The sequence below is a fragment of the Orcinus orca genome, chromosome 7, assembly GCF_937001465.1.
Source record: "Orcinus orca chromosome 7, mOrcOrc1.1, whole genome shotgun sequence".
Lineage (NCBI taxonomy): Eukaryota > Metazoa > Chordata > Mammalia > Artiodactyla > Delphinidae > Orcinus > Orcinus orca.
The window spans coordinates 82757240-82779311 of NC_064565.1; the positions used below are offsets into that span (position 1 = coordinate 82757240).

Here is a 22072-nt window from a genome sequence, read left to right on the forward strand (position 1 = left end):
CAAAAGAACTAAATAGAATGATATTGCTAGAATTTTCCACAAGAGAAAAACTATCTTCACTTGGAATTTCCAAATTCAAATATTTGTTGATTCCCTACTATATGCTGAGAGGGGATCAAAAGTAGTCTGAGATTCAACCTCTGCCTTCTAGAAGCTATAAAACAGCTGGGGAGGTGAGGTTTACAGGAATAAAACAAGTAACTAGCAATGCAAAGTAGTCCAAAGTCATTCATTTGAGCAAATGAATGGTTCAGGCAATGGTGCTCCAGGCGGAGCTCTCAGGGACAGTAAATCAAGGGAGTAACACCACACAATTCAGTCTGAATAGGGCCCTCAGCACTGCAGTGAGGGCTTGAAACATAGAGTCAATTGATGAGGGCTATCTGTTACATGACCATCAAATAGTAATTCTGAGTCTAAGACACTCCTGGACAAATGAATAGAAGTATAAGGGCACATCTGGTAGAAATAGGACATAATAATGCTCCAATAGGTGAAAACCCAAAAGATGCCACCTAGATGCTCAATACAGACCCAGAGCTCTATCCAGAATCTCCCAACCCCTGCCCCTTCTATGGGTCAAAGAGGCTGCAAAGCACTATCTCTGCAAAGCTTTCTTGGCGGGATCAGAATTTAAGTTGTAGGCACTTTTCCTCTCCTGAAGGCTGACTGCATGTAAATACATTCAAAAACCATCACTAAGCATCTACTATGTGTCTGTTGCCTAAGTTAAGAGCAGACTAAGAAGACACATCGTTCTTACCTTGAAAGCGTTCACAAGTATCTGAACAACTGAACCCACCTCCCCAGCTAATCAATAGTAGAGCCTGAACACATTGAAAAAAAGGAGCAACAGGAGAACATATGCAAAAAATATTTCTGTAGGCCAATAAAAAGAGGATATTACAAAAGATTTCTTGTGTTCGCTGATTCTTACAGTGTTGAGCCTTATCATGCACAGGGCCTAGTCGTTTCCTTCAACTCTATGGACAGAAGTGTTGTCTATCTATGTATCCCTTTAATGGAGCTTTTAAATAAGTTTCAATTTTCTTTCTCCATTCATCACAAAGGTAGCCTCGATCTAAGCCCCAAACTGCCAATATCTCCCCTCAACAAATGACTAAAAAAATAAAGGAGGGAAGGAAGGAAGGAAGGAAGGAAGGAAGGAAAAAGAAAGAAAGAAAGAAAGAAAGAAAGAAAGAAAGAAAGAAAGAAAGAAGAAAGGAAAGAGAGAAAGAGGGGGAGGGAGGGAGGGGGGAGAGAGAGAGAGAAAGGAAGGAAGGAAGGAAGGAAGGAAGGAAGGAAGGAAGGAAGGAAGGAAGGAAGGAAGGAGGGAAGGAGGGAAGGAAGGAAGGAAGGAAGAAATTTTACAGTAGCTATGAGAAAAAGAGAACTGCTGTACCACATCAAGTCCAAGTTTGTACAGAGCACATGGTAAGAAGAAATACACTATACTGTAATTAAAACGACTTACAGAAGCAGCAAAGGCATAGCAGCATTCAGAAATACTAGAGGGAAAATAGAGAGAAGCAAGACATTACTGACTGTCTCTCACTAGAAGCCAAGGAAATAGGCAAAACAAAGTGTTCTTTGATGGCTTGGCAGCAGCAAAGATGGCAACAGTGTAGAACTGAGCTGATGAGAGGCAGCATAGACTCATTTTTGGAGCAAATTCGACTTCTTTAAGTTGCTTGCCATCGATTGTGAGTCTCATATAATAGCTGATTTTTTCCCCTAAGAATAGACCTTTGTTCTCATATAGTACTGCACTCTTGAATGTTTCAGTACTAGTTACGGCGCTTAAGAAAGGCACCAAACACTATATTTGTTCAAAACAAAGAAGGGATCAATTATTAAATCATCTTTTCTAAGAACTCACCAACCTATAAATAAAATGTGTTTGGAAAACAAATATTTTCCTGCCTCTGCTGTTTTTACTTTCAGTAGCATTAACTTAAAAGGTACCATTTCAGGGCTTCCCTGGTGGCGCAGTGTTTGAGAGTCCGCCTGCCGATTCAGGGGACACGGGTTCGTGCCCCGGTCCGGGAAGATCCCACATGCCGTGGAGCAGCTGGGCCTGTGAGCCATGGCCGCTGGGCCTGCGCATCCAGAGAGGGCCTCGGCAATGGGAGAAGCCACAACAGTGAGAGGCCCGCATACCGCAAAAAAAAAAAAGGGGGTGGGTACCATTTCAGCAATATTTTTCTCAAAAAACGAGACTTATCAACTCACTTGCATTCAAGCCACTCTGGTCCTCTCCCTTTTTTTTTTAGGAATGAAGCTCTATTCAAGGGAGCCTATGCTCATTAAAAATATCTCACAGCATTAGTGTTCTCATTAGAAGCGTCAATGGGTGTGATGTCTTTAATGCTGGCTCTGTTTGTGTCTACTGTCCACCTGTGCAAATGTCTAAATGACAGTTGATAAACAATATATAAATCACTGCAAAAGAGAATCATGCAGAAAAACCTGGAGCTTAATTACATGTCCCAGAGCATCACCTCCAAAGATACAAAAGGTCTGATTGTTTTATCTATCTTGTGATAGATTTGGAATTAAGTGATCAGATCCTCTACAATAATATTGTAATAAAAGATAATACTTAATTCCTTACAAAAGTGACATCCTTACCAAATAAGCTTAGTTTATTCCCGCCGTTTTCCCTTATTTACTGTGCACCAGTAATGCACGGGAATGCAGTGGCTTCCCTTCCACTCCTGAAATGCATCAGCCCTCTCCCTTCTCACAGCTTCTGCACAATTCCCTCTGTCTAGAACATTCTATACACTCTTCCTCACCTAGTTAAATCCAATTCACCTTCCAGATCTCAATTCAAAAGGCCCTTGTCCAAAACACCCTTCCCTCCCCACCCTACCACTGTCCCATCTAGATGAGATGCCCCTGTTACATAGGTTCTTGCAGCTTCCTGTGCTTTTCCCTCAGAGCACTTATCAGTCTGCAGAGTAATTATGTAACTGTGTGTGTTATTTGACTAATATCCATCTTTCTACACCAGACTCTAAGCCCTGTCAGAACAGAGACTATGGCTGTTTTGCTTTCACTGGATTCTTGGAGCCTAACGCAATGCCTGGAATATAGTAGGCACTCAATTTGCTGAATGAATTTAGTAAGCAAACCCCATCATGTCCTGACACCCTGCCATATAAATGGTCAGGCCAAATAACGATGAAGTGAAGACAATAGTGTTCTGAAAACTGTCTGATCAATCAGCTTGACATAGTGCTAGTAAGTAGATTCTTCTTGGCGAATTTAGTTTATCTTGATCTATGCTATGGTCATGACCCTGACAAAGAACTGGTTTAGTCCTAAGGATAGCATAATATGATAGATTAGGTTCAGCAGTGTAGTTCAGAAAATCCCAAACAGCAGTGGCTTAAACAAGATAGATGCATATTTCTCCCTCACTGTAAACAAGGTCTAAATACGAAGTTACCCAGGACTGCTACAGTGATCTGCAATGAGAAGACCCAGGTTCCATCTATCTTGCTGCAAAACTCTCCTTAGCATCTACTTCATGCTTCTACTTCATGATCCACCAAGGCTGCTCAAGTCCAGCCATCCCATCCAATTCTAGGCATCAGTAAGAAAGAAAGAGGTAAAAAGGCTTCCCCCTTTCTAGAAATTTCACACATAAGTCCTTTAGTCAGAATGCAGTCATACAGCCATACCTAGAGGCAAGGGAAGCTAGAAAATATAGTCTGTATTCTAGAAGAAGTTTATATTAATAACAAAGAAAGGAAGGCTGGATACTGGGAGACAATCAGTAGTTTCTGCCACAAATTGCAAAAATATTTGAGAGGATCTCGTCTGCTGTTCCTGGTAACAGCAGGTCCCTCCTCAAATGAATGTCATTTAAGCAAGTAAGACCGACCAAACGGGAGAAAGAAACCTGTATGCCCAACAACGGAATGTAATTCGAGCCTTGATATGAACAAACAAGTGCCACCAAAGAGTGGGCCCTGAGGGAGACGGCAGCGAGAACACAGCAGATGACCCCAGCGCTGCCGACAGGAACATGGAGATCTGGAAGGGTAAGAAGCTCATTAAGAGCTTGGAGGCCGCCCGCAGCAAAGGCACAGGCATGATATCACTGACCGTCCCTCCCAAAGACCAGATTTCAAGAGTGGCAAAAATGTTAGCAGAGGAGTTTGGAACTTTAAGTTACTTTAAGTTACCTTAAGTTACTAGCAAACTTTAAGTTACTTTAAGTTACTAGCAAACCGCCTTTCAGTCCTGGGAGCCATTACATCTGTACAACAAAGACTCAAGTTTTATAACGAAGTACATCCAAATGGCCTGGTAGTTTACCGTGCTACAACTGTAACAGAAGAGGGAAAGGAAAAGAAAGTCAACATTGACTTTGAACCTTTCAAACCAATTGATAACGTCACTGTATTTGTGGGACAACCAATTCCATCCAGAGGCTCTTACAGCACTGCTTCCAGAAGACAGCCAGCTGGCATCATTGTAACAGATGGTAGTGGTGACTTTTTGGCACACTCCAAGGAAATACAAGAGAAGTCCTGCACAAATTCACTGTGGCTCTCCCAAAGAAACATGGTGGAAGAGGTCAACCAGCCTGCATCTTGCCCATTTAAGAATGGGAAGTGACCTAACTCTATCTGGAAAGTAGCTCAGACTGCGGGGCAGCTGTTTATTTCTGGGGACAAAGTGAATGTGACTGGTCTCGCTTTAGCTGGATCAGCTGACTAAAACTGAACGAAGTCTATCTGGTATGTTTGATCAGAGGTTACAATCAAAAGTTTTTAAATTAGTTGATACATCCTACGGTGGTAAAAGTGGATTCAACCAAGGTATTGAGATATCTACTGAAGTCCTCTCCAACGTGAAGCTCATTCAAGAGAAGAAATTAATAGAGCGATACTTTGATGACGTCAGCCAGAGAGATGTTGCTCATTGGCAAAGCACAGAAGAGGACAAAATTTTCTATCAACTCCAGAGAAAGAGAAGGATAAATCTCATTTTACAGACAGACACGACAAGAACATGAGCATGATGCCCCTGTTGGAATGGTTTGCTGACAACTATAAAAAAAAAATTGGAGCTATGTTGGAAATTGTCGCAGATAAGGCACAAGAAGGATCCCAGTTTGTGAAAGGATTTGGTGCAATTGGAGGTATCTTGCAGTACCGAGCAGATTTCCAGGGAATGGAATACCAAGGAGGAGACAATGAATTTTTTGACTTTGATGATTACTAGGTAGTTGACATGGGTCTGGCGAAACGTGCCTCACCCTCCAGCATCCAACCCAAGGAACATACCCATGATGGAATCCAAACAGATCCCTGCCTTACAATTGGAACATTTCTAGAACTTAATCCACGAGCACTGGATATTGAAAAGAAAACTGAAACAAAACCTGACCCAACCCTATACTTTGGTTTGTCATGGTATCAGCACAGCAGCCTACAGCTAAGTTCCTAAATGCCACTTTGGGCTAATTTTTAAATCCTAGTTTTTATTTTTATTCGACAGTGAAATTGGCTGCTCTTGTATTTTATGAAAAAAAAATGATGTTTTTAAACTTCATACATAGAAGCAAAAATACTTTCACTGCTGTAAACCTTCAAAAGTTAATAGAAATGAGATCGTTCGATTGGAGAAAAATTAAATTGCTGCATTTCACAGTGACCCATTTACATGGCATCCTCAGATTAGACTGCATAAGAGGAAATATATGTGGTGAATATTGGAGAAAAAAATACCAAATACAATCAGTCTAATTCTTCTCAAATGGCTTCAATGTGGGTTTTCAGTCAGAAGAGGGGCTTTTCATTTTTCTGCTAATCTCTCAAACACACTCCCTTATAATATATGCATTTGGGGTCATATGACTTCTGCATTTCCTAAAATACCAATGGTTGAATTGTTAATTATGGAATAAAACTTACATAGAAAAATATACTCAAGAGGTAAGTCAAACCAGATTGGTACCTTCTTAAAAAAAAAAAAAGAGGGCTTCCCTGGTGGCACAGTGGTTGAGAGTCTGCCTGCCGATGCAGGGGACGCGGGTTAGTGCCCTGGTCTGGGAAGATCCCACATGCCGAGGAGCGGCTGGGCCCGTGAGCCACGGCCGCTGAGCCTGCGCATCCGGAGCCTGTGCTCCGCAACGGGAGAGGCCACAGCAGTGAGAGGCCCGCGTATCGCAAAAAAAAAGTTGGTCAGACTTCAACTACTAAACTCGAGGTATTTCAGAAATTAAGAGGAAGAGCTGGGCAAGAAGCAAGATGGGAATCCCCGAAACTGTTCTAAAAACGGCACGTTAGTGACACCAGTGACAGTTGCTAGAAGCGTAAAGGAAACCTTTACAAAATTGCTAGATTCGACCTCACTTGTTTCCAGCGAGTCCTTCTCTGAGAGAAACAACGCTTTGTGCCCAGTTTAGATTTAGTGTGGCTACAGCAGTCTTAAAGTAAGTTTTTTTGATTAACCACAGCAGCATGTGGTAATGTTTTACTGCAGATAAGTCATCTCAGAAAGACAGATCCGAGGACATGGTATACTGCATAATAACCAAACCTCACAATTTTCTGGCCCATTCTCCAGCCCACCCTAACACACACCCATCCTCTCTTAAAAGTAACTGTCTGCTCTTTGCAGTCAGGAAATTCTACAACAAGCCCGCCTGTGATCAAAGCCCTCTCCATCAGCTTTCCCCAGATACATAATCCACAGCTGGCAAAGACTCAGAAACATCCTCTTGACCATGAATAAATTTGATTTTTTGGACTGGAGGTATGCAAAATCATGTTATACAGCCCACAATGGTCATGCATTTGAAGATTACTCCTCCTTTCCAGGACAAATTTTCTCTTTCTGAATCTCGGTCCTGTTTCTGAGGTGTACCAAGACATCAGGTCTGAAAAATTAGAGGAGAATTTCCCATTGCCAGGGAAGTCTGTCAGAAAAGCTCATGACTTAAAAGGAGAAAAGGAAAATAGAATTAAATCTGTCAATGTGTGAAGATGCCAATAGGCATTACACATGCGCCCGCACGCACACAAACACACACAGTGCTAGGAGTCAAATACGCTTAGGAAACACTAACTGAAAGGTTTCTTTCCTGCAGACCTTCTCAGAGCCTTTAATATTGCCAATATGCATTATGGATCTCCAAGAGGGGCACAGTAGACAGATCTTCTACTTCAACTCTTGTTCATCTTATATGGCAAATGCTCTGTAGAATATACATGGCAACATACTAGAATGGAAAGAAATGTATCAAGATTAAACAGGGCTGTCTCTGGGTAATAAAGTTTACAGGTAATTTTAATTCTCTGTATCTCTAAATTCTCTATCATGAATTGCTATTGCTTTTACAATCTGAAAAAAGTTAAGGATGAGAAAGAAAAACTAACATTTGAATCTATATTGTTTTAATATTTTTAAAAATCAGAAGTAACTGAAAGGGAGATTTTTTTTCTTTCTTTTAAGAAACAGAGGTGCTTATTGTTCTTCAAGATTTACTGTATACCTCCAGTATGCCAGGTTCTAATGTAGGAGTAATAAAAAGGAAGAATTTATTTTGATGATTCACTACATAGTTCCAGTAGCCTGAAAGACGAAAAGAAACTCTTCAAAGGTCTTCCCACTATGAGCTAATAAATAAACTAAAGCCTGCAAACATAATAAAAATACTTGTACAATATCAATATAAAAATATACATTTATGCTACTGTGCTTTTTCCCCCTAATCATTTAAAAGATCTCCTTTAAATATAACCTCTTGATTTATTTTGTAACAGTACCCTATATATAAAAACTTGAATTGGAAATAAAACGTTATCAATAGACCCTTAAACTCTATCATTCATTCTTTCATCAAGTTATTAAATGCTTATTACATACTGGGAAATACGTGATTATTCTTGGAGAATTCCATGAAAGCATGTCCTTCTTCATGATTAGTTATTTTAGCAGGTTATTATCTAAATAAATCTAATACTATTTATAAAATTAGAAAGAGAAAAATTAGCATAGAGTAACTAAAGTTATAACAGACCTACGTAGCAAATATTTTATGATATGATCTGTTGCTTTGTCTTATTTTCAGTTTGATAATCATGGTAACCTGGACTATCCAGAAAAGTAAAACCAAATTCTAATTCTGGCCAAAAGAAAACAATTTCAGTATGCTTGGTCCTAAGGCTTCCTACGTTTCCAGTTATGCCACGTTTAGCAAAAGAGACAGGAGGAGCCAGGCATCAAAGTCCATCTTCAGCAATTCTACAAACCACTTACTTGTTAAGGCGTTTCTGTCCCCAGTTACAACCACAGTGACTAGGTTAAACTAGCAAAGCCACCTCTCCAGGTTCACCATGAAGAAAAGAACTCTTCTTCTAACCCCTCCAGGCTATTCTTCCCATGGAATGTTTTCAGACAGTTCTGGGAATGACCCCCTTCCTCTCAGCTAGGGGGAAGGTCAAGAATGGTCAACAGGACACTCCAATGTAGGCAGACTTTGGGACTTGATTCACCCATCAAGGGAGACAAAGGACATGCTTCTATTTATGTCATCTCCCACGATGAGACCAGAAAACCTCTGTGTAGTCTCTCTACAACTCAAACGGGAGGAACCCAGGGAAATTATGTCAGCTGGAAGCCCCAGTGTGGAAATTCTCAGTCCACCAGGTTAATCACACATGGAAGGGCCACAAATAGGTACAAGTTCCTTTGCTTCGAGACCTGAATAAAGAGGCCTAAATTTTGTGACTAGCCAAATAAGCAGCAAACTTATTTGCTCAGGGAAATAATATTGCCCTGCTCTAATTACAGCTCTGCTGGAACAGAGTTTCTAGAAAGTGCTGAGATTTCCTTCAATTTCACTGAGCAAGAATTCCAATGAATAAAGTGGACCCACACCACCATACTAGAAAAGCCATTTAGAGGAATAAATTTCCACAAATCAAACCACAGCAAAACAAAAATAAACTAAGTCTACCATTTTTGAGTATTTACTACACACATATATTCACTAAATATGCAATGTGTTTCTAGTTCACGCTACTGAATTTGTCTTACGATGTCAACAGCAGCAAGAAAGTCTGTAAGACTAGCTCAAAAGGATTCCTAGAGGGCTTCCCTGGTGGCGCAGTGGTTGAGAGTCCACCTGCCGATGCAGGGGACGTGGGTTCGTGCCCTGGTCCAGGAAGATCCCACATGCCGCGGAGCGGCTGGGCCCGTGAGCCACGGCCTCTGAGCCTGTGCTCCACAACGGGAGAGGCCACAACAGTGAGAGGCCCGTGTACCACAAAAAAAAAAAAAAAAGGATTCCTAGAGAGCCTAAGAAACAAGGAATCCAGTGCCTCAGAAGTACAACTTCTTTTTAAGACCGAAAAAAAGAAAAAAAAATTGTTTTGTAAGTAAGAGAAACTTGGGCCTAAACTCTAAATTTTGTGTTAATTGAATCAATGTTAATAAGTTCAAGCTAGTTGGGGCTTCCTAAAACTCACTTGTTAAAACAAATAAATGAAGGCCCAGAAAACATACAAAGAGGAAATATTTGTGGGCCCAAAACAAGGGAGTTAAGAAATCAAACAGCACTATGAATAGGCACAGAACTATTGTTATGTCACCCACGAACACAGACATGAAATGATCTATGTATAAAAGTTAGCGAACAGTCATTGACATTGTATACTCCAAGGCAAAAATATCAAAATAACCAAATGCTTCTCACACATGGGAGCCACATCTTAAAAATGAAAAGAAATTCAAGAAAACTTAGGTGGCTATAAATGACAAAGGAAGCAGCTGCTGTTAAAGTTTCAAGTTTCTTAATAGCTCATGTCAGCAGCCACATTAAAAAACAGGGTAATTGTTTAAATGCTTGGGCACAACTCTCTTAAGCAACTACCCATGGTATAATGGGAAAATTGAGATAAATCTGTACATCAAGGGATACAATAGCATTAGGAGAAAATTGCTTCCCACTCTCTTACTAATTTAGCAGATAAGAAGAATGTGTCAGCCTCAGATTGGTCAGTATCTAAGCAGCGGGCAGTAATTTTTATTTACTCCCGTCTTTCTGAAGAATTTAGAACGCTTCTAATATTATTTGCTAATAAGCATTTCTATTCATTGCCACCAGGCATATGTCAGGATAGAGGTGGGAAAGAATACCGTGTGTGTCTCTTATGTTAATTGAAACGGTTGCTGAGGAGATAGAAAAACAGAAAATGGGGGAAATGACAACATGTACAGAGACTATTTACTATTTGCTTTCTACCCTCAACAAAGTTTTGGCTTGACAATTTTTTAAAGAAAGCCACCTCCACATCTCAAGCAGTGACGCACATTATCTCTTCAGCTAACCCCCTGCTCTATCAAGATGATTGATCACTCCATTCCTGGTAAAAATACATGGATAGGTGGGTAAGTCTGTGGGTAGCCAATCTTGAAGGCTGGCTACCCACAGGTTGGCTACACACACTGCTTGTTTTAAGAAAATCTATGGAAATGTCCAATTACAAAACAGATTAACTCAAGGGTGCTCATTTACCTTACAAAATAAAGAGGCTGTTTGCTATAGTTTTTTATCAGGTCAAGGGGAAGAGGAAACTTGAGAGCAAAGTTGTTTGTGGAGTTATTTTTCGTAACAGTGGTAGCAGTTGCTGGGCCGCCCCATGAGAATCAGCACGACGATTCTGTACTCATCACTCGAGTCAGGAGGCAGCTGGAGCATCACAACTGACTGTGACTCCTAAGGACACGGGAATGTCTTCCCGTTCAGGAAAAATTAAAAGCATCGAGGCCATTCAAATCAAAGTTGTACCTAAATTCCTCCAGGAACATCTTAAAAACTAGGAAGGCAAGAGAAATAAAATATATTCCCTAATATGGCACTCAGATGATCATGCAACCTCTTTTATCTCATTGAAATGGAAATAGAAAACACAGGGGAAAAAATGGGAAAAGGGAGGAGTATTTTGGATTCTCCCCCAATGCTCCATTCCTACTGTTTGGTTCTGTCCCCAAACCAGAAAATGACATCAGGAACGTGAACACAATGCAGCCACATGAGCCCTGATGAAGGCCAGGCTCTGAGGAAGGAAAAGGAAGGAAGAGAACAGGCAAAATATGAAGTCCAGTTATAAGGCCACGAATAAGTATGCCCTGCCGCACATAAACCATTCCTACATTCTTAAACCATTCCGCCCAGCCAGCCTACAAAGGGAGCTTGAATTCCTGGGCCCCTGGTGCTGCCAAGTATCCCGCTTTTACTGTAACAGTCTCCCCATCACCACCCTTGTCAGCCCTTCCCATTGTAGCACCTTACCCTCATGCTGCTGCCAGATTTGCTTCCCGACACATATTTTCTAGAGCTCGAACGCCTACAGCAGCTCCCCAGGGTCAGGCACTATGCTAAGGGCTTTTCGTGCATTATCTCATTTCATCCTCACTACAGTGCTATGAGCTATATTCTCATTCTTTCCATTTCACAGACGAAGAAATTGAGGCACAGAGTAGTTTCATAATTTACCCAAAATTACACAGCTAGGATACAGCAAAACACTCACAACCCCCATGTTTTAACACCAACAAAATAAAATCCAAACTCTCCGGCCTCGCCATCAAGCATCTCCGTATCTTTCCAGTCTTATTTCCATCTCTTCCCTTTCGTTTCTTCCTTACTACCTGGCACAGCACGATGCAGTCCCCGTGATGAATTCGTGTTGATTGAATGAAATGTCCAAGCTAATGAATGATCAGTCAGTTTTTATTTCATTCAAACATGCTCCTTATTTTCAATGTCACGGGGAAAAAATTGTTTCAGCGTCTTCCCAGGAAATCTAATCTTTGAACATGACACCAGGCAACAAAGAAATTGCACAAGAACGTGTTAGGTTAATTATTCATCTCCTCACTGTCAGCAAGGGCTTCCAAGCAAGGCAGCGGTAACAGATCTACACCCAGACGTGTTACAAGCCACACTAGGGTGGGGCATGGTTGTTGAATATGGGTCCCCAATCCAGGAAACAAACTCCTTACAATACACCCTTTTGTTCCTTGAAAGAAAATTTATCAAATCTATCATAGGGCAATCATACTGGCAATAATCCTGAGTACCTAGAGCAAAATCGATTGCTTTATATAAATTAGGTTTTGCTTGGTGCCAACAAGTAGGATAAACTAAAAACCCAAACTTAATTCATACAGTACTTCACAGGATACAAACCACTTACACATAACCTCTGACATCATCCCCATGGCAACGTTCTGAGGCCTTATTATTCTCCCCATTTGGCAGAGGAGGAAACTGAGTGCAAAGATGATGAGTAATGTACCCAAAACCACACAAAAGACAAGAGACCAAGTCTTCTCTCTTCAAGTCCAGCCTGAGGGTCCCAGGTGTGAAGAGCAGTTATTTTCTAACAGACCCTTCCCTCTATATACAGCCTCTTCCATGATAAAGAAAGGTTCTGCCCAACTTAGTACAAGAGTCCAAGCTGAGGAGCAGAGGCACCCAAGAAGAACCAGGAAACGGCTGGCAACAGGTTTCTGCGGGCTTAAGACATTGGCTCCATCAACTGTACATGCTAAGTAATGGTTCTGGACAGGGTCCCTTCCTCCTCCTTGTCCCCCCTCCTCCTCCCTGCTCCCCAAAATACCTGAACAACCCAGAAGCAGAAAAGAAGAAAGTAGCAACATCCACACTTGTCCCTCCTGGCTTCCTACCCAATGCTGCAGTAAGAGCAGAGAGCAGAGCCTCATTACCTTCAACCTGGGGAGGGGGATGGGAGGGGAACTGTGATGGTTAATTTTATGTGTCAACTTGGAGGGTGTGTTTGGATGAGATTAATGTTTAAATGGGTGAACTCTGGGTAAAGCAGATTGCCCTCCATAATGCTGGTGGGCCGCATCCAATCAGCTGAAGGCCTGAATAGAGCAGAAAGACCAGCCTCCCCAAGCAAGGGGCAATTCTCCAGCAGACTACCTTGGGACTGGAGCTGCAGCCATTCCAGTGAGAGCTGCATTAGCTCCCCTGGGTATACAGGCTGCTGGCCCACATTGCAGATTTTGGACTTTCCATAATCATGTGAACCAATTCCTTATTAAAAATGCCATATAGATAGACAGATCATATATATATAGATAATTTTTATATATATTAAAAAAATAGTGTGTGTGATATATATATATACATATATATATCTATCTCCCATTGGTTCTGTTTCTCTGGAGAACCATGACGAACACAGGGACCAATTGGCAATGGTGGAATATTATGGGAGCAGATCTTTGCTACAAATGAAGAAGGATCTCTGGGATGATGAAAAGGAACTCAAAGCAGAGAGAGCATGTGGTGTCCACGTGGAGGGAAGTACTGATGTATATGTACTTTGAGGAATGACGGGAGGGGTGCTGGAATTGAGAAAATTTTTGCTTAGGGAGAACTAACATTTTTAGTTATACAAGGAGAAAGTTTATTATTCTTGAAAATTACATAATATGTAAGAAAAATGTGGTCTAAAACTCACTTTGATTATAAAAATCCCAATAGAAAACATACTTGACAATTTTTATCAATTTAACCTTCTTAAAAGAGGACAAGATTCACATTATGAAAGAGGAAGAACTTCCCAATTTTGCTCTATGTGTGGAATAATCAAGTGGCCACCAGCATACTTTTATTCAAACAGTATGTTGGGAAACAAAAAAAGTTTTTATGACAGAGCAAAGGGAAAACACAACTTCCTATTTGTTTTAGATATGTAATTTAAGCAAACACAACCATTAAAACACATAATCTCTTCATCAGCTGCACTAAAGTTTATTTTTAAACAGATATTCAAAATATTTAAGCCATAATCCTATCACAGCTGCAGCTGGATCATCAATTGTCGAGTTACAGGTTTACATTCATTCTCACCAAAATGTCTACATCACTACAGTATTTATTTTGAGGATATTTTTCATGTGGATAATTAAAAGCATACAAGTCCCCATACATTTCACTTTTATTATCAAAGTAGTTTTCAAAGATGTTTCTAGGCCCAAAATATACAATAGGTATTAACTAAGGTTAAATTCTAAAAGTATTCTTTCCATAATGAAAATCTGTACCTACAATAAAACACTAATAGGAGAATGCTGACTTATTTCAGAAATTTTAATCTACTCATGAAAAACAATTTCTTTTGGTGGCATAACTTTAAAATCACTACACTAGACAATGACAGTTAAACTTATCTATCAGTTGGGATGTTTTCAGCTGCAAACATCAGAAAAAACAACTAAAATTGGCTTAAGCAATCTGGACATTTATATATCTCTTAGCAAAACCTTTTGAGGTAGGTTGTTCTAGCCTGAGTAGGTCAGTGGTTCAGTGATGTCATCCTTTTGCTCTGCATCTTTGGTAGTTGGTGACCACCTCCTTATGATTGCAAAATGGTGGCAAAAGCTCCAAACAACACATCATCACACAAGAATGTCCAAAGTAGGAACACTGGAGGCAGGGAGAGGTAAGGAGTATGTACTCCCTGAACCTCTCTCTTTTTTATAAGGGAGAAATATCTTTCCCAGAAGCCCCCAGTCTTCCAGTAAATCTCCTGAACCAGAATGAAGTCACATGACCCCTTCTAAACGAATTTGTGCCAAATGGGAATAGCATTGCCATGATCTGCTAAGAGGTCTTCATTCATCCCCTGGGGTTGGGCACATTGCAGCCGGATGCCTGAACAAAATTGGGATTCTGTTAACAAAGGAGAAAGCGGGATGGGCAATCAAGAGTCACTTCCAAAGATGGATAAAGAATAGCTTATATTATTGAATGCTTTTAGTACCACTCACCTTATTATGCACTGTTTATACATTATATCATTTAGTTCTTACCAGGGGGAGGCCATTATTATCTCCATTTTCCAGATGAGGAAACCAAAGCACAGAGTGGTCATATAGTTTCTCCAGGTAAGTAATAGAAATAGGACTGAAATCCTATTTCTAGACAGTCTGACCCCACAGTCAGCAAAGGCTTGGTTTGGGTGGCTACAAAAATTTTAAAGCAGAAAAGACAACTGAGGTGGCTATAAAATTCATCTGGGGTGGTAAGCTAGTAAAAGGAGAAAAGTTTTAGGGGCTTCCCCAGTGGCACAGTGGTTAAGAATCCACCTGCCAGTGCAGGGGACACGGGTTCGATCCCTGGTCCAGGAAGATCCCACATGCTGCGGAGCAACTAAGCCCGTGCGCCACAACTACTGAGCCTGTGCTCTAGAGCCCTCGAGTCACAACTACTGAAGCCCACACACCCTAGAGCCCATGCACCACAACTACTGAGCCCACACGCCGCAACTACTGAAGCCCGCATGCTCTAGGGCCCGTGTGCCGCAACTAATGAGCCCGTGTGCTGCAACTACTGAAGCCCTCACGCCTAGAGCCCGTGCTCCACAACAGGAGAAGCCACTGCAACAAGAAGCCCGCACACCACAATGAAGAGTAGTCCCCACTCGCCACAACTAGAGAAAGCCCGCGTGCAGCAACAAAGACCCAACGCAGCCAATAAATAAATAAATATTTTTTTAAAAGGAGAAAAGTTTTAAAACCCCTCAAATTTCAAATAAAAGGCATCTTATTTCACTCTTATTTCACCCATTTTTACTGCATTAAGGCAAAGAAGGAAGAAAAATTATTCCAGCGTTCCACTTTAGAATGCTCCTCTTAAAATATCTTTTATTTATTGCTAAAATTTTTTGTTTTAAATTTCACATATATTGCCAACACCATAAAATAAAACTGTTTATTTCTTGATAATCTTTTTACATATTTTATTACAATATATAAACACATACATTTTACTTTGCTTTCTTCCAAATATTTTTCATTTCCAGTCTTCCTGAATATCATTTGGAATAGCTAAAAGAAAATTCCAATTTTATCTCTCGATTGTTGGCCACCTACATTCCTTCTAATTTTTCACCATCAGAAATAACAATACAATAAATGGGTTTTTTTTCTTATAGCTTTTTTCTTCTTTAGCAGTTTGTCTTTAGAATAGGTTCCAACAAGTGGAATGGCCAGGTCAAAGGGTCTGACCATTTGTATGACTTTTTACATCCACTGTCGATGGGCTTCAAAAAGAACTGAGCTATTAACATTGCTGCCAGAAATGTAAGAATGTACTCATTTTCTCAGGTCACATTAGCTTTGTTTTATTTATATTTGTATTCATTAAGTAGCCATAAAATGGTTTCTCATTACTTTTTTACTTCCATTTCTTTGATTTGGAGTGGAGCATTTCCCCATAGGCGTGTGTGCAAGTATTTCTTCCTGTAAAAAACCTGTTCCTATTTTCTGCCCATTAATCTTTCTGGGTTTTAGTGCTGTTGTGATTCACATATTCCAAAACAAAGTTGGCTTAATTTCATTTCTGCAAACTGCATGCAGACTAAATGACTGGTTTATCTAGACTTACACTTGGGTGAACCCAAATTCCAGCTTGTTTCCCAGAATTCCTAGATTTCAACAACTGAGGCATAACTGTCCACCTTAGTGATAAAAATATGAACAAGAATGTTTCCACTGCTTATTTTTTTCCCCAAGATACATATTAAGACCACTACACTCAAAAATTCTAAGAGTAATATTAACATATATACATCAATCCTTGTTTTCATTGTCAACTACACTCTGCAGATAAAGGATCATTCTTTCACTATGGGATAATAGCCTTTATAAGATTTCTTTTGTCCTTTTATCCCAAAATTGCTAGGTAGGTGCAAACCCCTAGCGGAAAAAAAAAACAGTATTTTCAGATTTTGTTTTCCTTAAGTATATAAAGAGGAAAAAAAAGCCTCCTCAAAACAACATATACAATAAACTCTTCAATCATCTTTTAGCAAAAAAGAAAAGGCATAAAAAGGGGCAAGAAGGATAAACTAGGAGTTTGGGATTAACGTATAGCACAGGGACCTATATTCAATATCTTGTAATAACCTACGGTAAAGGAAAAGAATCTGAAAAAGTATATCTATATTATATATAATATATATATATGAACCACTTTGCTGTACACCTGAAACTAACACATTGTAAATCAACTATACTTCAATACAAAAAGAAAAAGTAAAAGCATAAGGCACATTGTTATAAACACTTTTTTTAGACTCTACCACTCTGCCTCTTATCTCCTTCTGTTACCTAAATATTTATTCTCAAACCAGAATCACTAAGAGAACCTTTTAAAAATATAGATTCCCGCCCCATGCCCCAAATCTGCGGGGCTGCAGCCTAATAATCTATACTTTTAAAATATTCCCCAAGTTTCCAAATCTTTCAGCTGCAAAAATCTCATTTTAAACTAACTCTTAACAAGAACCATAAGGCTAATATTTAAATTGATTTTAAATCCTGCTAAGCAAAAGATCTGCATTTACTTCTGTAGTGTTTTGGAAAAAGCTCTTGAAAGATAATTTACACTCTTAATTCACCTTTTACCTAAGAAAGAGCAGAGGCCAGAGACAAACATTTTTGACTCTCAGCCCTTTTTTGCAAGGTAAGGTAAGGATCACGTGGTATCCAGGACAAACACTGGTACCAATTTACCCTCATAGTGCTTCCTGAAGGAAGTATTCAGGAATCCTTAGTCCTATTGCAAAGGGCTTGTTATTGTTTTTTCTTTGTTTGCTTGTTTATAAATAACCTAAATCAACTTGTATGAGGGTAGTCAACCGTAAGTAATTTTATTTTTTCAAACTTTTCCTTAATGTTATGGGGAAGTTATTTTTTATGTTTCAGGAGAAAATGAAAGGGGATTCGTAAAAAACCTAGGTGGCATTCCCCATTTATTCACTGGCTCCTTTTGAATTCTCTCTGCTGTCAGGCATTATTAGAATCTTATTCTAAGATGTCCCAAAGCACAGTGGATAGTTTATTAATGCCTTCAGTAATGCTGATTTCTGCATTATTCTATGAATATCAGCTATTCTATATGTATATATTCCACATATGTATATAAAGAGAAACTTGGATGCACTTGAAAACCAGAAGAATGTTAATGCAGAAGCCTTCGTAAGTCAGTGCTTTACTAACTCTCCAGCGTATTTCCACATAGGTATTTAAATCACAGAAAATCACTTCAGCTGCAGCCTCAGCTGGGTGGAGAAAAGGCCCTGTGGTTAGAGTTTTATCTTCTTTCTGTAGCCAAGAAAAAGAAAGTCACACTATGTTAGGTGGACGCTTGGCAGACAAGGGCAACACTATGTGGTCCTACAGTCGACAAGCAAAAGGGTTAACCGTGGCCTCCTGCACTGACTCAGTCTTATTATTCAGCCTCATTCCAGAAACAATATTAATAAGCAGGGGTTCCTTGAAAGATTAATGTTTCTGAGCTCAGCCACCCCCAGTGGGAGTATTCTCTATCCAATTCTATAATACGCAGGCTGCAAATCTTCTGGCCTCATTGAACTAAAACAGGTAAAAGCACTCAGTATCTTCCTCCATGGTTTCATGTTAAGCTTTCAACTCCCGCCTGTAATCAGCCAGAAATTTTGGTGCTTCCTGAACTATCCTACTGAAGCATCCTAACAGCAGAGGAGCAGATCCCAAATACAAAATTAAATTACTCTCCCTTGGGGTTATCTTAAGATGTCTTGTATAGGTTCCATCTTAGTCTCTGTTGTATTTATGCATTTGCTTTAATAGCAAATAATGTTTCTTCTAAAACTCTAGGAAAAATGGATACTCCAGAAGGAGGAAGTAGATGTATTACAGCACTTCGTGTACCCAGTGAGGTGCACACCCATCAGATTGTCTGCCTTATTCAAAACATTCCCCTTCCCAATTACAAACCACCTCCACAAAGCAAGTTCCTGAGAGCCATTTGTGCAATATGCTGCCCCAGGCCCTCACCGTGTTAACCGAACCACAAGGCCCAGGGGGGGACCAGGAGGTTCCCCATCCAGGGAATGTGAGGAGATGGAGAGCAAGACGTCTCTCTCTTTGGCTGGAGCTGTAGCCACGTGTCCCCCTATGTAATCCGAGGAGACAAGAAATGTGGTCTTCAGAAAGGCAGCAAATGAAGAAAATAGAGAGAAGCAGAGGCGAGAGGTAGAGTGAAAATGCCACCTGGGTCCCCGAGATGTCCAGTCAGGGGGGCCAACCTTCCTGGAACTGGACTCCATCAATTTGGAAGCTTAGCTCTCTGAGTAGTTCACCTCAGCATGCCACAGGGAACTGCACTTTGGGAAACACGAGCTAAAGTGATGGAAAAGGCAACCCAGGACCTTGTTCATCATAAGGTAAATCACTTTTGCTGTGGGTGCGACCTTTGTTCAAACAGCAATTCTTTTTTTTTTTAATGTTTACTTATTTTTTCTTATTAGTCACCCATTTTATACACATCAGCGTATACATGTCAATCCCAATCTTCCAATTCATCACACCACCACCCCCACCACACGCCGCTTTCCCCTCTTGGTATCCATACATTTGTTCTCTACATCTGTGTCTCAATTTCTGCTCTGCAAACCAGTTCATCTGTACCATTTTCTAGGCTCCACATATATGTGTTAATATCCAATATTTGTTTTTCTCTTTCTGATTTACTTCACTCTATATGAAAGTCTCTCGGTCTATCTACGTCTCTAAAATGGCCCAATTTCATTCCTTTTTATGCCTCAGTAATATTCCACTGTACATATATGTACCACATCTTCATTACTCATTCTTCTGTCGATGGGCATTTAAGTTCCTTCCATGTCCTGGCTATTGTAAATAGAGCTGCAATGAACATTGTGGTACATGACTCTTTTTGAATGATGCTTTTCTCTGGGTATATGCCCAGTAGTGGGATTGCTGAGTCATATGGTGATTCTTTTTTAGGTTCCTTAAGGAACCTCCATACTGTTCCCCACAGTGGCTGTATCAATTTACATTGTCACCAACAGTGCAAGAGGGTTCCCTTTTCTCCACACCCTCTCCAGCATTTGTTGTTAGTAGAATTTCTGATGATGCTCATTCTAACTGGTGTGAGGTGATACCTCATTGTAGTTTTGATTTGCATTTCTCTAATAATTAGTGATGTTGAGCAGCTTTTCATGTGATTCTTGGCCATCTGTATGTCTTCTTTGGAGAGATGTCTATTTAGGTCTTCTGCCCATTTTTGGATTGGGCTGTTTGTTTCTTTAATACTGAGCTGTATGAGCTGTTTATATATTTTGGAGAATAATCCTTTGTCCGTTGATTCATTTGCAAATATTTTCTCCCATTCTGAGCATTGTCTTTCCGTGTTGTTTATGGTTTCCTTTGCTGTGCAAAAGCTTTGAAGTTTCATTAGGTCCCATTTGTTTATTTTTGTTTTTAAATCCATTACTCTAGGAGGTGGATTGAAAAAGATTTTGCTGTGATTTATGTCAAAGAGTGTTCTGCCTAGGTTTTCCTCTAAGAGTTTTATAGTGTCCGGTCTTACATTTAGGTCTCGAATCCATTTTGAGTTTATTTTTGTGTATGGTGTTAGGGAGTATTCTAGTTTCATTCTTCTACATGTAGCTGTCCAGTTTTCCCAGCACCACTTACTAAAGAGACTATCTTTCCTCCATTGTATATCTTTGCCTCCTTTGTCATAGATTAGTTGACCATAGGTGTGTGGGTTTATCTCTGGGCTTTCTATCTTGTTCCACTGATCTATGTTTTTGTTTTTGTGCTACTACCATACTGTATTGATTACTGTAGCTTTGTAGTATAGTCTGAAGTCAGGGAGTCTGATTCCTCCAGCTCCGTTTTTTTCCCTCAAGACTGCTTTGGCTATTCGGGGTCTTTGGTGTCTCCATACAAATTTTAAGATGATTTGTTCTAGTTCTGTAAAAAAAAATACCATTGGTAATTTGATAGGGATTGCATTGAATCTGTAGATTGCTTTGGGTAGTAGAGTCATTTTCACAATATTGATTCTTCCAATCCAAGAACATGGTGTATATCTCTCCATCTGTTGGTGTCATCTTTAAGTTCTTTCATCAGTGTCTTATAGTTTTCTGCATACAGGTCTTTTGTTTCCCTAGGTAGGTTTATTCCTAGGTATTTTATTCTTTTTGTTGCAATGGTAAATGAGAGTGTTTCCATAATTTCTCGTTCAGATTTTTCATCATTAGTGATTAGGAATGCAAGAGATTTCTATGCATTAATTTTGTATCTTGCAACTTTACCAAATTCATTGAATAGCTCTAGAAGTTTTCTGGTGGCATTTTTAGGATTCTCTATGTATAGTATCATGTCATCTGCAAACAGTGACAGTTTTACCTCTTCTTTTCCAATCTGTATTACTTTTACTTCTTTTTCTTCTCTGATTGCTGTGACTAGGACTTCCAAAACTATGTTGAATAATACTGGTGAGAGTGGACATCCTTGTCTTGTTCCTGATCTTAGAAGTAATGCTTTCAGTTTTTCACCATTGAGAATGATGTTTGCTGTGAGTTTGTCTATTATGTTGAGGTAGTTTCCCTCTATGCTCACTTTCTGGAGAGTGTTTATCATAAATGGGTGTTGAATTTTATCAAAAGCTTTTTCTAAAGCAATTATACACCAATAAAGATGTTAAAAAATTAATTAATTAATTAAAAAAAGCTTTTTCTGCATCTATTGAGATGATCATATGGTTTTTCTTCTTCAATTTGTTAATATGGTGTATCACATTGATTGATTTGCATATATTGAAGAATCCTTACATCCCTGGGATAAATCCCACTTGATCATACTGTATGATCCTTTTAATGTGTTGTTGGATTCTGTTTGCTAGTATTTATTTTGTTGAGGATTTCTGCATCGTTGAGGTTTTTTGCATCTATATTCATCAGTGATATTGGTCTGTAATTTTCTTTTTCTATAGTATCTTTGTCTGGTTTTGGTATCAGCATGATGGTGGCCTCATAGAATGAGTTTGGGAGTGTTCCTTCCCCTGCAATTTTTTGGAAGAGTTTGAGAAGGATGGGTGTTAGCTCTTCTCTAAATGTTTGATAGAATTCACCTGTGAAGCCATCTGGTCCTGGACTTTTGTTTGTTGGAAGAGTTTTAATCACAGTCTCAATTTCATTACTTGTGA

General features: G+C 39.7%; 1 protein-coding gene and 1 pseudogene across 5 annotated transcripts in view; one reads left to right on the plus strand and one right to left on the minus strand.

Moving 5' to 3' along the window:
- The window catches only part of ANKRD44 (ankyrin repeat domain 44), a 328505-nt gene that overhangs the window by 254855 nt on the left and 51578 nt on the right, over positions 1-22072 (minus strand). The gene's annotated exons all lie outside the window — the stretch shown is intronic.
- LOC105747831 (eukaryotic peptide chain release factor subunit 1-like) lies at positions 3991-5546 on the plus strand (annotated as a pseudogene).